The sequence below is a fragment of the Calypte anna genome, chromosome Z (genome assembly GCF_003957555.1).
Source record: "Calypte anna isolate BGI_N300 chromosome Z, bCalAnn1_v1.p, whole genome shotgun sequence".
NCBI classification, from domain to species: Eukaryota; Metazoa; Chordata; class Aves; order Apodiformes; family Trochilidae; genus Calypte; species Calypte anna.
Genome location: NC_044274.1, coordinates 8,054,490 through 8,068,352, shown reverse-complemented (window position 1 = coordinate 8,068,352; position 13,863 = coordinate 8,054,490).

Below are 13,863 nucleotides of genomic sequence, written 5' to 3'. Positions count from 1 at the left end.
TCTCAATACTACCACTAGTTTTCAGTTTCTGTGTCATGTGAATAATGGAAAAAATAGCAAAAATATCCTCGAACTGAGATGAGCTCTGGTCTTTCTGCAGCTAACAGTAAAATGGCAAATACAGGGGAGTGCTTCCAGACACACAAGCTAATCAGCCATATACTCTGAAGCATAAGATTTGATTAACCTTATTGTGAGCAGGTACAAAAGCTGCTCTGAAGGTAACTTGATTTTTCTTTCCTTTGAAGTGATAGGGCCAGGTTTTCAGTCTACCTCTGGTAACTATTTCCTATTCTATATGATCAAGTACACAGTCTTTGCAATGACATCCACTATTGACAAAGCTCTTTGAAAGCATAAAATAACTCCCCTAAACAATCTAGCTCTTCTAAGGACAGGCACAGTTCTTCCTCTTGACCTAAATGATAGTAAAAGAAACAAGCATTAGGGATTCTAAAATACATATTGCAGACAAAAGTTGCAACTCGCCCCATAAAATATTTGATACTCTAGATACATCAAATATAAGGGAATCCACTAGTTGAACTATTAGATGTCTGGAGGGAGACAATAGAATTGTGCTTGGGCTCATGCAGTGTTTGAAAAACTGAGACTCGTATTACCTATTGTCAGTCTGCAACCACAATCACAACAAAAAACATCAGCAATGCAGAAGGATGCTCACATTAACAGATCATCAAAAAATTAATAATGTGCAGCAACAGAGGTTTTGAAATTCCTATCTTCTATTTCTCCTTTCTCTTTGTTATCTGCATCATTGCTCAAAATTGTTGCAGACTCAAAAGCCAGCAGCATTACCTTCAGCTGTGCTGAAGCAGGAAGGGTAGCTTTGTATTTCCTCCAAGGCTGGTGTAACATAACTGGCCCATGTCTTATTATGCACTTTAATGGTTAGATGTTGTCCTAAAGAAAGAAATTCAGCCTTCTGTGGATTTGCCTCTCCTAGTCTTAAGGGAGTCTCATAGTTGGCTCCTGTTGTACTGAATGGATAATACTAAGTGATCATTTAATAAAATATTGAAATGTAAATACTTAGGCACAGTTAGTTGCTCAGATTTCCTGAATAATCACCCCCATGGAGGGAATGAACACAGCTCTACACATAAAGCATTCAAGGGAAAAGCAATCAGAAAAGGTTTCTCTTTTTCAGCATCATGTAAATGAGTTACTTGGCTCTGCAGGGAGGAAGCAGAACCAGACTTGCAGTCTGTGGGAGAAGAATAAAACTCCTAAATCCTAAACAATACTTCCCTGTAATATTGGCTGGACTGGTAGGTCTAGTTCAGAATTTGAAAAAGAATGAGAGAGCAATTAGATGGAAATGTTATCTAAAAAAGCTTCTAGGCTGGTGAATAAAGAGGATGTAACCTTATCCCAAGCTACTACGGGGATATCTGAAATACTGTCTTTGGTTCAGCATTAAGTGCATTCGTCTATGACAACTAGCACTCCTGTAATGAAGACCTAGGAGCTTATTTTACACACACACACACACACACACACACACACACACACAGACACACCCCTTGACATGGATTAGCTACATTGTCAGACTGCCCAAATAAAAATTTTGGAACACCCAGTGATGCAAACCAGTGAGCACTTCCACAGGGTTTCCTGGTTTTAGGATGATTTTATTTGTTTTTGTAGTTCATCCAATGTACTTTTGCCCACCTGGATGTTTCTGCCATTGAAACCAGCATTACATTCAGAGTGTCTCCAATTGGCTTCCTCCATTGCACCGAACCAGCTCCTCTTTTTTCTTGTAGTACATGGAACTCTTTCCTTACAACCTTACACCAGAGACTCAGGTCTCTGTGTGTCTCTTATTCTCCTCTCTTAGATTACCTTTTCTTCTGTTTTCCTCCTCAACAAGGGATGCTCTGTGCCTGCCACTCAAATGCCTTCAAACTTCTGTTCCCTCATTCCTACTTTCCTCTCATCCTTTTCTTCTTCCCAGTGAAAATTTACTTATTAGCCATTCCTCTTTCCAAATCCCTGGGAAGGGCAGATATTTCTCTTTGCCAGATTTCTCCCTCCTCACATTAGCAATCCAAATTGCCTCTAAACTATTCCATGTTCAAAGGGCCATCTTTTTTCCAGTCCCCACTACAATTTTATATATTTTCAAACTCCACAGGAAGTAATGACCAATTTTAGACAATATGAGGAAGAATAAAACACTTTCCCTGTAAGTGTTCATGGGAAAAATAGAAATAGACATTTCTTCCATTTAAGAAACATATGACTGACAAGATATAGTGGCTACTCTTTGAACAGTAAAAAATTAAAAAAAAAAAAAAAAAAAAACCCAAAACATTGAAGAATAAAATTATAGTTGGAGTGATAAATTCTGTAGTGCTGGCAAGTTGGAATGGTATTGTTTCCTTCTCCTTTTTTTCCCTTCTCCTTCACCCCCTCCTCTTCCTTCTTTTTCTCCTTCTCCTTCTTCTTTGTTTAATATCCATTCTAATTCCATGAAGAATTAACTAGAAGCTTCATGAGCTGATTCCGTGCTCTATAGAAGATTACACTGCATGACTACAATAGCCTGCTTACATTATAAACCAGATAGAGGGTTTATAACTGAAAGTGATTTTAATGACCTCCATGAATGGGTTCTTTGACTGTTACAAGACTGCTGAAGCTGGAAGACCTACTAAAGCAATGTGAGATTCTTTGTCTCCCTCTTCCAAAGTACAGCTTTTCCCCAAAACCCAGTGGCAAGCCTCATCAAATGGAGAAAAAAAACAAAAACAAAACCCGACATAAAGCAAACATCTTTCTCTTTCCTTTTTTTTGGTATGTTATATAAGATAACCATACTTGCCATAGTATCTTATTTTTTAAGATATCCCACACTATCAAATCAGTAGGAAAAAAGATTTATTATGCAAAATTATGTTCACAGTTAGTTGTATAAATGTTTTATTAATACTAATTACTATTGTATTTCAATATTGCTTGGAAATCTCAGTCATATATCAGAATCAGCATCTGGATTACAGTAAACTAGTCCATCAAGACTTTTTTGTATGCTTCCCCCACTGAGGCAAAACAAGCCACTGGTATTCATAACTAGGAGCAATGTGAGAACCATGTGGAATAACATCCTTTCGTCTGGAGTATGAAAGGTAATTTCCTGTTAGTAAACTCAATTAGGATTAAAAATAATTGGGCAAACAAATCTCCCTCCTCTAGGGACATCAAAACTCAGGAACAGCCCAGGGGAAGAACTATACCCTGATGATGGACTCTCTTTCTCTAGTCTACGTGGCTGACGATTGCCAGTGTTAGCATAGGTTATTTCTGACAGTCTTTTGTACTAAGTGGTGAATAGAAGTCTTTCTTGAAGAAGTTTTACTTCTCTGTATTTGCTTGCCACTCCTGCTCACTAAGATGAATCTTATCTTTCAAACTTTATCAATTTTGTGGCACTTCTTCCTCCAAAGGTCCTCTTCAGTTTTATCATTGTGGATACTGCTTTTCCTTAAAAAATTTATTCAATGACTTGGCTTCAATGCCTAAACAGTTTTTAAAAACTGCAACATCAGCCCCTTTGCAATCACTTAAGGATTTACCAATATCTAAAGGCTCTAGAACCAGATTTCATATGAGGTTTTGTCAGATGCTCAGAAACTGGTATTCCCTTTGCTTCAAAGGACAATGATACAAAACTGTTCAATTTATTAAAGCTTCTTGGACATAGTAGTCTTTTCTGTTCCTCCAGCATGGATATTTTTCAGTCTGATGAGAATGTAGGATATCAGGCACAGCAAATAACTCAGAATCTTAAGTGAATCCAAGGAACATTTGTTAGTTACTTTCTAATGTCTTTTGAAACCAATCACTGGCCAAATCTCACAACTGTTATGTCCCCCAGTATCAAGAATTTTGCTTGAAGATTAAACTTAAAAATTGTACTTGTTATCAATAATATACAGAGGGTAATCTCCAGTATGAAAAACACAGCTGAAAGATATTCTGAGAAGCCATCCTCAAGTCTACTTCCTCAAAAAAGATCAATTCTATACACATCTTGATAGATGTTAATAATTTTTTGAAGACTTCCAGTGATGAAGAGCCTACAGCTTTTTTACTTCACTAATAGACCCAGAACTTCGCTATCATTATTTCAGGGATTTCTCTTCATTTTTGTTTTCCTAAAGTGTCTCTGTCATCTTGTGTTCCCTCTGTGATAAACAGATAATTTCCATCCTTTTTAATATTTAAAATTGCAGCTAAACATTTATTACTTCTGAGTATCTTCTAAGACTAAGCGTATGTGCAAAAAAAGTGAAGCCAGAAAGGCTGCAGGCCAAAATCACTTCAGAAAAAGCTTTTGAATTCAGTTGTATATTCCAGGTATTCTCTTTTTCTCAACCAGAAAAAAAAAAAACAAAAACAAAACAAACAAAAAAAAACCAACCCAAAAAACCCAACAACTTTTGGTTGTGGAGGATGTAATATAACATTCATCCCATTTTCCTCTTTTTTCTCCCTTTCCACATTTTTGTATAGTAAATAAAAACTTCTCAATAAATAATTAACAAAAAATGACTTATTTATAATCAGAAATGTTTGGCTACCAGATGGTCCAGAGTATATCTTCACATAATAGGATCTCAAGTATGGTTTTAAGTCTGTGGGAGCAAACAGCAGAATATTAATAAAATGTCAATTAGTTTAATTTAGTCTCATATCTATTGAATATATATATTGGCACCTACATGGTTTTAATTTCATTTTGGGATTCCAGCTGCTATTGAAAGAAGAAAACTTTTAAACAAGTAAATTAAAAAAAAAAAAGTGAAGACAAATAAATATGTCAAAGGATGGGAATAAATAATTTTAAATGAAGCTGACAAGATGCTTCAGTAGGAATGTAAGAACTTTTTGTGCATCTGCATTGTTAATGTCCTTGATTTTTTTCTTTCTGACATTAAAGTCTTTTTGTAATTCAAAATACTTTTCTTTACCAGAGTGATCTTGAAATATTCCTGAAGTCAGTGTTTCTCCCTCTCCTTATTTGCTGTTTTCAGGCTCTTAAAGTTTTTGATGCATGGGTAGATTTTTTTATGATTTATGCAATTTTATTTTCTTCATATTTTGTTGAGTCCTCTGAAATTCATTCTTAGATCTTATATTGAAAGTCACTATTTTATGCATATTCCAGAAGTAGACTTGTATTAAAGGCATCTCAAAGAAATTTAACAGCTATAATAAACTCACTGTGAGTCAGTTGCAAGATTACATTTGACCCTCTCTCAAACACAAGGTATTTGAAAGGTTGTGCTGAGATTAAGTGGTGAGGGCAAATACATCAAAGAAATTTAACTTCAGGAGATGTACTGGATCTGGCTGGGATGAAAATAACTTTCTTCACATCATCCTGTTCAGTGCTGTGTTTCGGATTTGTGACTAAAAGTGTGTTTGTAACACACAAAGATTTTAGCTGTTGCTGAACAGTGTTTGCTGTGTCAAGGTTTGCTCTGTTTCTCACTCTGCATCTGGAGTTGGGCAAGAAGGTGGGAGGACCATAGCTGGAACAGCTGATCTGAACTAACCAAAGAGACATTCCATACCATGTAACATTATGTTCAACAGTAAACACTGGGGTGTGTGTGGGACTTGTCTTCCAAGTTAGCTGTATCTTGGAAACTGGCAGAACATAAAACTGACCATGCAAGGTGGGAACTGCCTTTTTATCCCTTGAATTTTCCCTTCTCTTAAGGTTTGAGATAAACTAGGATCTGTTCCACCCAAGTTCCAAAACTTATACTGAGGTGTTCCTTCTCTCACTGAAGTAAGGAAAATTACTGCGTCAATGGTGATTGAACTCTGAATTAAGAATAAGCTCAGATCTGTGCTTAAATTACAATATAGTCCTAACCTTTACTTTAAAACTAGAAATGTCTACACAAGTAGATGTCAGAAGTAACTTCATTAAATAAAAACTCTTAAGAAGGATTACTTAACATTCTATCTGTTCTGCAGCGTGTAGCTCAAGCCCTGTACTTTTCCAAGAGTTCTGCAGAGAACATCCACAAATATGTCCTATGTAGGAAATCTCCCACATTACAATTTGAAGTGCTGTGCCAGAATAGTCTAACCTCCTGTCCTTGTAGTGCTGGATGTTCGAATTGTGTAGATAGCTCTTTCTTTTCAGGCTCCATGTTGTTCATTCTTACCTTTTTCTGTGAGGATAAAATACACAATTTCACACTCCCTGACTATAGTTGCTTCCTTTAGGGAACGATGAAGTAGTACGGTGAACACAGCTACCACTGCATTACCTGAGGTAAAACCATGAACAGTACATAGGGAGGTGCTAACAGTAGGGAGCTTGGTTTCCTCCTTCCATCCAAATATTTTCCTGAGAAGAAGCCAATTCCTGTTATTCATGCATACTGTGCTTTTGGAATGCCAGGCAGCTCTTATTATTTTTTTTTGTTTTGGTTTGGTTTTTTTGTTCATTTTTCTGTTTTTGTTTATATTTTATTTGTTTGTTTTGGTTTTTTGTTTTGTATTTTACCTCTAGATACAAGCCTATGTATATGTACTATTATTAAAGCCTATAGTGGTATTTTTTTCCAGGACCCAGGTTTTTCAGCATTGCATTGCATTAGAATTGCTAAATCCTGCATTGCCAGGTGAGCATTTTGTTTATTTCTGTGGTCTAGATACTGCATATAACCTAGAAACTTTTGCAGCCACAGTAGATGTACAATGGTAGATTAGCACTGTCTTTGACATAGGGATCTTAGAGGTTGGTTTTGATTGTTATTTGTAGGATGTTCCAAAAAAGAGCAGAGCCCCTTTGCACTTGGGGTTGTATAAATATGCAGAGGGGGAAGGTACTTACTCTGAAGAGTCTACAATAGTAATAGACAACAGAGTGGAGAGGGAAAGCTTGCTCAGAGACTAAAGACACACTGCAGGTAAGAGCTGGGTCTACAGGCCTCCTGATACCCTCAAGTCTGTTGTCTTATTCACTATGCCATGTTGTCTCCTTCAATTTAACTCCTTTCTCCTTTTCTTTATTTAACTGGATGAAATTAATCAGCACAGGTCCTAATATTCAAATAGCCTTTCAGTTAGGGGGGGGAAAACCGCTCTGGAAAAACATCCCTCCTCAAGATTTACTACAGTGTTCTTTGAATAGGGTAGCAGCAAAGTTCATGATTTTGTCTATTGCATATTTATATAAGGAATTTGAATGTGTTTTTATTTACAGTCTTTGAAGAAATGGTATATTTAAGATGACATGAAGCTTGGACAGTATTGTATGCATATGCATATTTACTAGGAAATTGTCATCTGTGGGATAAAGAAGAGTGGCACTGTGGTGACAGGAGGACAAAAACAAATATCTTTTGATATTTCCCATACCCAATATCAATTAAAAGAATTTCACTTAAGTTCAGAGCTAATTGGCATGGTATCCCCAGACGTCTCCTAGTATTGCTCTTAAACTCTGTTGGAAGATTTATTTATTTATTTACTTACTTATTTTCAAAGCAAGATGAAGACTCAGACAGCTGTAAATAAAATTTCTGGGTCACATGACACATGTTTGACTATTGGGCACTCCTCATAAATCCCATTCCTTTTCTGCTTATTTAGTGATCTACACAAGTGTAAATAAAAATCACATCAATGCATAGGTTGTTATATAAACTGAGGGTCTCATACAGTAGTGAGCACAGAGGTCAGTAAATCAGATTTCTTGGATTCCCCTGAGTGCAAAAGGTTTTGTTGGTGATCTTTGCAGGGGATGTTTAAGGTGGTATTTTTAATATGTGCTGTAGACACAACATCCCTTTGTGACATTTTTCCTCATTTCTTCTGAATTCTGAATTCAAGCAGAAGCCTGAATGTGAGTAGAGTCACTTCAGAGTGCACTTTCCTAGGAGCTGCTGAGCACACCTGTAAGGAGCACTGTGTTGGGATCACTGCTAGCAATGAGCTCCTTTCCCCTTTGACAAAGTCCCACAGTTAGCAAAAGAGGGCCCCTAGACCACACTGAATGCTAAATCCCTAAATTGCTTTAGAATGATATAGGTCAGACAGGATTGAAATCTTCCTCTGGGCTCAGGGATATATGTATGAGGAAATACTTCAGGCAATTACTACAGTAGAAAAATTTACTTATTGATCAGAAAGATGGTTTTGCAGCCAGATCATTTGATATCTTAGTTCAGTTTCTACTCTTCCTACAGATTAGTTGTATTACTTGGGACAAGTCAGCTTCTAAATTATGTGGCATCTCTGTTCCTCCTGTTACAAAATAAGGAATAGCAACTACCCTTTGCCTTGTTTGATTAAACAGCAAGTTCTGCAGACAAGACAAGATTCTTTATTATGCATATGAACAACATCTGGCCTAGTGTGCCAGGTGCACAAATCATTTATTTATGCAATTAGTTAAAACGTGAGATAAAATGTGATAACAAATCCATATAGACACTCTTACTCTAGGTTGAATATCAGGTAAATAGAGGAAATTCTCTTTCTTTTAAAAGCTTTATGCATATTACCTTATATTTCCTACAGGCTAAATACATGGGACTTGTTCCAGAGGAACTGACACAGAATCATTTATTACTCCATTTTGTTCACATATTTGAACCTTTACATTTGAACCTTTACATAACCGTAATGCTCTTAGTAAAGGATTTTTAGTGTTAGATGTACTAGACTTGACTTTTGAGGATAATTAAAGCTCCTCACCCTTGCTTAGACAATATCTGTTATTGCCCCTGGGATACTTCAGGGATAAGTAGTTTGCAGGAAACTCAGATTCTCCAGAGGAACTTTTGCTCTCTGATCAATTAAATGTTGATGAAATGGGCAGAAATTTCAGGAAGTAAGAGCTGAAAATCCATGCAATGACTACTTTTTTGCACTGGTAAAGGGATGTGTGTTTGTTTATTTTCTGATCCAGAGCAAAGTCAAGCAGGTTATCTCAAACCATCTGTGCTTTGCATTAATTTGTTTGTCTTCAAATTAGAACAGGACAGAAGAGACAAGTTTTGCATCCAGCTACAGTGCTTAGCTGAGATTTAGAAAGCAGAAACATAATTTTTCAGAGATTATGGTGTCTGCTGTATTTCAGATCAGAGATATGTGGGGTATAGATATAGCATGTAACAAAACTACTTAGACCAACGGCCAGGCAAGCCCAGGACAAACACAAAATATTCAGGACTGCTCTTGTTTTCCAGATAAGAAACCCCATCATCTCAGATACCTCTACATCAAATTCTGCTCTTGAGTAGATGATACATATTTGGAGAAGTACACTAATTTTTACTGGATTCGTACCAGTACAATTGGTACGAACAGTAAATACTTGCTTTGATTCTAGAAAAGTAGTAAAAGTAGATCCAGGCTGTGTGCATAATTTTGTCCCCTTTATCTTGTCTAATTCAGGTGAAATTCATCAAAATTAAATCATTGTTTTTTACTTGCACTTTATTCTTCCCATCTGCACTAAGCTGTAGTATGATGTGGGCTTTTTTTGTTTGTTTGTTTTAGTTGTTTTGACTTTGTCAACTGCCATTAAATGAAACTGGCTCTTCTTTGTATCTTTACTGACAAACCTATATTAATAACAATATCAATATTGTATTAAATTTGAAGTATGGGAATAATTTGTAATCACACTGAAATTAGTAATATTGCATAGCACATAGCGAGTCATAGAGTATGAGAAGTAGAAATGCTATTAGGATGGGTTATTATTACCTTATTATGGCCATTTAAATAGGCTATAATTCTGGGACTTTAAAGGTCATTTTGATTTATTCAGTTTAGTTTGTTATATGTTTAGAAAACTAATTAAAGAACAAACAAATAGTTATATCATTTTTAATGGAAAATATCTGCAAAGGGGCTACTCATTTTGAAACCAAACAGAATAATGAACATTGTTATAATTTTCAACATTCAACATTACTTCCTCTCAAAAATGATTATTTTTCCCTTGCATTAAAATGGTTTAATGTAATTTTGCTCTTAATATTTTGAAAGGGCTGTCCCATGCATATTTCCCCCTAGGCTTGGAAGAATAAATGATCTCTGGTTAGTTTGAGCTTTCAGAAAAATGACAAAAATAAATAAATGTGGAGAAAAATAATAATCTCTGAAATAGCCTTTAATCCCCATGACTGTCCTACAATTTGTTTACAAAGTAATGACTGTCAATTGTTTAATGCTTCTACAAAGTCTACACTGTGATGAGAATTCTTCTGCACTACCTGTTCAACGAAGTACCTAGGCTTATATCCACACTTAAAAAGATTCTGGGGTGCCTTTACCTTCAAGAGTGCTGAAGCCAGGCTTACATGCTTTGTTGATTAGAGAATGATGTTTACTCTGTCTTGAGTACTTTGAACAACTGGACCACAATGAATAATGCTGTTTAACCCAGCTCTGATTTGAAGTCTGCTCTAAGTTGGACCGTGACAAATATTGACGCGCAGAGCCCAGGGCATGGTTATATAGCACATTTATGCAGAAGTAGATGAAGAGGATTGCAGACAGATAAAAGTTATGGGAGTGATATCTATATAATTGTAGAGAACTTCCAAATAAATTTTCAAACAAACCAGAATCAGGCATTGGAATGGGCTGCGGAGGGAGGTGGTGGATTCTCCATCCCTGGAGGTTCTTAAAAAGAGACTGAATGTGGCACTCAGTGCCATGGTCTGGTAACCACAGTGGTAGTGGATTAAGGGTTGGACTTGGTGATCTCAGAGGTCCTTTCCAAGCTGTCTGATTCTGTGATTCTGTGGAATTAGTGCATCCATGACAAGAGAATTAACGTTTTGATTTTCTTTTACCACCAATGGCAAAATATACTTATGTGTCCAGTTCAAGTCTTATATTGCAATGATTTACTTTCTACTCCTATTTACAGCATCACATGTTTTCTACTTTCTTTACCACATCGGCATTAAATTCTTTCTATCTGTACTTCCCTAAGAAGTAGCATTTTGGACAATGTAAAGATTTTTATTTTGTGATTTTGGTTTAAAATTAATATATCCATTTGGAATTGTTTCCTCAAAGGTGCAATTCAAAGGCTGTACATCTTTGTCAGAAATAACAAGGAAAAAATTATAATTCAAGATCTTACATTTTCTTTCAAAAATTAATAATAACCCAGTGATATTTGAGTTGTGCCAGTCTTGAATCAATTGTACTTCTACTTAACAGCAAGAGGTCTTCTAGAATCATCTCTATTAAGGCTGCAAATGATCTGTCACGTCAATCTAATCCATCTCCCTGCAAATGTACAGTCAATATCCAATATGAGCACATTACACAGCACCTGATGAAAACGCAAGTCAAATACTCATGTGACATTACATTTGCTTCTGGAAAGGGAATCACAAATGCAGCCTCTATGGTGAGAGATATGGAATATGTAGCAAAAATTTCAAGTCAGTTTTGCATCCAGATGGAATTCAGGAGGCTGGACCAGTGCCTAACTTCATTCCACTTTTGCTGGAGCCAGAAAACCTGTTGCTAGCACAAAAAGAAAAGGAAAAAAAATAATTCTATGTCTTATCTAGAAGGTGGCACTTCTTCAAAGCTCAGGATTCTGGTGCTTGTTTCAGATGTGTCTGGCAGGATAGGAATGGATTTCACTTGTGTGTCACTAACACTGTTTCCTACAAAACTGGGGGTTGTCACTGTAGCTCTTAGTCAAAAAAACTACTCCCCAAGCTTATCCATGGACAACTGACAAGGTTATCACCAGCAATGGGTTGCTAGAAGCCCCAGCTGACAACAAGAATGAGAGTATGTGAACATTAATATCCAAAGAGACAGCTACCTGCTGGAAGCACTTGCCTGGAAGAGGTGCAGGGACTGAGGGGAATGCCTGTACAAATATGACCCTCTCCTTGTCTCATCCCAGGAATTTTTCAGGCCAACAGAAATCTGTAGTAGCTGAGATCTAAAACACAGAAGCAGGATTATCCTTTTGTTATCATGCTCTTAATAAATTCTCCATGTGGAAACTTTTTAACCCTGGCTGTTGCTTCTCTGTCTGCTTTTATGCAAGACCTCCACCAGCAAATCAATCCTTACATTGTAATGGCACTGATTTGACAAGATGTATTTGGTTTAGTGCACTGCTGCTATTTGTTCTGTGTGCAGCATCACACAGAGATGTGATGTGTAAGAAAACTGAATCAAGGAGCTAGCTGATATGCACAAAGGACAGAGAGAGCAGGCTGTGCAACTGGGTTGTGAAGTGGGGGAGGACTCAATTGCACTTAGTGCTCTGTGACATGCTGAATTTACCCAGTGGTGGTTTAGAACAAAACTAAACAGAGATGGTTACTTCTCAGGTCACTGTCTTTTTCATAAACAGTACTCTCTATCTTCCTCTTTGATGATGTGCCATTGCCTTTATCTGTTCATCCTCATTATCCCCATTTTTCTTAATGTCACCCTCCAGGTCTTGCAAATAATAGGTTAGGGACCAGACTGCAGTGTTGGAGAACTTTAGGGGAGGGTATTTGCCTGATGCCTGAGTAACATGCCAGGGCACTACCCTGGAAAATGTTATGCGCAGAAGCTTTCTTGACTCAGGAGGCACTGACTCTCAGAGACAATTCCCTGAAGCATTGTGTCTCCAATGTTTCTAGTTTTCTCTGTCAAGTGGAGAAGTAAATGAAAGAGGAGAAGCTTCCTATTTGGAAAAGTGAAGCCTCTCATCCATTTAGGTCAGACCCAAACTGGCAGTACATGTGAATACTTTTATTTATTTCAGCTCCCTTACTTTGACTGAGGTTTTGGAACAGTTTGATGTCAAAGGATTGGACAGGTCTTGAGTCATGTCATTTCCACCTCTCAATAAAAGTCCAGAACAAAGACAGCAAAAAAGGAGCTTTTAAGCAGGATTTAATTTAATTTAATTTTTTATTTTATTTTAATTTCATTATTTATTTTAGTATGACTCATGGCATGATATTAAGCTGTGAAGCTGGACTCCATTTCTTGACCCTGAAGTATTTTGTGCATCAAGTTTAACTGAGATAGAATGCTCCAGAGATTCTTAGCCTTGCCTTAGGCTTGCTCATGCAGCAAAAGACATTGAAGCACAGAGGAACATTAGGTTAGATGTGGAAATTGTAACAGGAATCTCAGTTCAGTGCTCATCTACCTGCATCTAATTTCTTAAATAAAAGAGGAGGAGTGGAACATACATCTTAAAACTTTTTCTCAAAAAATGTAGTCTGGTCCCTTTGCCTGGTCACAAGAAATTCTGAGCTGTCCTTGCTTCTGTTTGCATCCCACTTCAGCAGCAGTGAAATTCCTTCTTGCAAGCTGGGACTCACCTGCATATACACCACATAACAAGTTCTTATAAGGAGAAAGGAAAACTATCTAGCCCTCAGCTAGCATCTTTAAGAAACTCAGAGTACCGGTATAGGTCTTGTTCCTCATCAGGTGACCTTGCTGTAAATAGATATTTTGGTCTTTTTCATTCCTTTTTTCACATATTAGAAAGAAAATTAAAAATAAGAAAATATCCCACTAGCCAATCAAACAATAAAAAAACAGCAATAGCAACAAACAACAAAACCCCACAGCCAACCAACTAAACAAAAAAAGCCTGCAACAAAACCCAAACTAAAATCCAAACAAAAACTGAATTTAGAACAAGGGCTAGAATCAGTGGACCAAGGCTACCTTTAACTAAGGTAATCCAATATGACATGATGAGAGGTGCATTCAGAAGATTGTAGTCTGATTGACATTTCTTTTTTTTCTGACATGAAGCTCTGTAGTATATATGTTGATCCTTCCCTGTCTAGAACC